The sequence below is a fragment of the Schistocerca gregaria genome, chromosome 3, assembly GCF_023897955.1.
Source record: "Schistocerca gregaria isolate iqSchGreg1 chromosome 3, iqSchGreg1.2, whole genome shotgun sequence".
NCBI lineage: Eukaryota > Metazoa > Arthropoda > Insecta > Orthoptera > Acrididae > Schistocerca > Schistocerca gregaria.
The window spans coordinates 134117991-134120082 of NC_064922.1; the positions used below are offsets into that span (position 1 = coordinate 134117991).

Below are 2092 nucleotides of genomic sequence, written 5' to 3' on the forward strand. Positions count from 1 at the left end.
CCTGCAGCCATTGTTTATTTATATAAACAGCTCTTATTGTGCGAGCATTGCCACTTGTATCACACGCGACCATCTGCTAGTTTCGTGTAAAGGAGTACGATCAACTACAGCACATAGTTGGAACCGTAACGAGGCGCCTTTCAAGACGTACGACAGCAACAGCCTTGGAACCTGTTGCTGGCACGAACTTTCTCTTCAGGTTTGATTTCACCAGACCAGAACTGTGGCATGCCGGCTCGTTGGTCTAGGGGTATGATTCTCGCTTAGGGTGCGAGAGGTCCCGGGTTCAAATCCCGGACGAGCCCTGCCTTTTACTCTCTTTTTTAAAATAATTGCTCTAGAGTACCCTCTGAACACTATATTGTTAATTCCTCACTACATTCTTTCACAAACCTTCGCTTTCTTATTCAAAGACCTGTCATAAAAAGTCGTTAATTTTAGGCGCCTCCTTTTCCTTACTTTTTACAAGACTTTTGGAGTTTTGTTCCAGAGCCTGATACTAAAAACAGCCCACAATTATCTATTGTGGCTGTCGTTGTGCACCGCCTTTAATTCCATGTGTCCTTTTTTAGATTAAATATCAAATGTACACAATACTCCAGTTCAGTTAGCTGTTAAATGACACATCGTCATTCAGTCTCTTTAAAATGTTAATAATATTAATTTAGAAGGATAATAAAGAATGACTCATAAATATTCAGTCAAATAAGACCAAAAATTTGTTCCCTTCATAAAGTACTGTTTGTTTCGATACTTCATACGCCTTCCAGATTCTCTTACCTCGCTGATTACCAAAGAAATGCTTTAAACAGTTATCAAGTAATTTGAAACAACACTACAAAATTTTACTTCGTTTGAATTTATTGTATATCCAGCATGTTTAGGTTGGATATATTTTAGTCCTTTGTCGAACAGTGTTTCTTCATCCATTGTAAACCTAACACCGCAGCCCTTTTTTTTCCTTGGATAAAATTGTAATGGAGAGAGGAATGTGGCTAGAGCTATTTTTTGTGTACTTTTATTGATACAGAGAATTATGTAATTATTGCTACGAGCGCATCGTATGATTTCTGCAACTAATTTATTTATCTGTGAATCTAAATACATGACCAGCCTTTAGTGGAGTAGCGGTATTGCTAAGTTCTAGATAAACTGCATATAATTCTTAACAAGGGTTTCTTGTTCAGTTGGTTACTTTGCTCCAAACATCGTGATTTGTGCCTTAAGGTTGGGCACTGCAATTGTTTTAATGTGCACATAGTTTGGGATGATTTTTTCTCAAGACATGCCTTAATGAATGTGTGTCCTCAGTTTCTATTAACAATTTTGCTTAGGCCTATACAACACAGTATATTCCCCATCGTATCGTATGACAAGAATTAGAATAATTTACGATTCATGGGTCTGCAGCGTAGAAGATTAGGGGCGTTATGTTATAGACTCCAGATTGCTGCTATAGTAGTTTAATGATATATTTATTGTGATTTCAGCTTGACTGCCCTCTTTAGAATATCTGTGAACGCTACACAACATTTTTTATTTTACCATAATGTTGGTTAATCAAACTTAGGGTATACAAATTCGGTACTTACGTCCATATATCGTCAGTGGTTGCTGTCACTCTGTACTGTTTTACTGGATGGTGTAGGTTTAGGAGTTTTATGCTATGGTTCACTCCCGTTGCTGACACTTTCTTGTAATTTTCACCAGCCACAATCCCCTCCCCAATACAGTTCTGTCCAAGAAAAAAAACTTAAAACATTATATTCACAGAAGATGAAACTGACTCTTCGAATAAATATTGAAATATATCCAACCGAAACTAAGCGGAATAAACATAAGAAATGTCACGCATTTCAGAAACAGTCATTGACACTGAAAAATTACCATTAAAACAACAAAATACACTGAATGTAAAAATATCACGACGATAGAAAGGGAAAGAAACGAACACAGAACACTTAATTCTATAACAGCTGACCTCAGCATAATCTTGAATGTAAAAAACTTACTCTCAAACCAAGCAATTGCTATCAAAACGTAAAAGGGCAGTATCTCCATCATAATCAATTAAAATGACTATAAAAATAAA

At 36.4% G+C, this 2092-nt stretch overlaps 1 non-coding gene across 1 annotated transcript; it reads left to right on the forward strand.

Moving 5' to 3' along the window:
• Window positions 1-233: 233 nt before the first annotated feature.
• Window positions 234-305, forward strand: Trnap-agg (transfer RNA proline (anticodon AGG)). Its single transcript has one exon. It is a non-coding gene; the product is annotated as a tRNA-Pro (tRNA).
• Window positions 306-2092: the final 1787 nt, after the last annotated feature.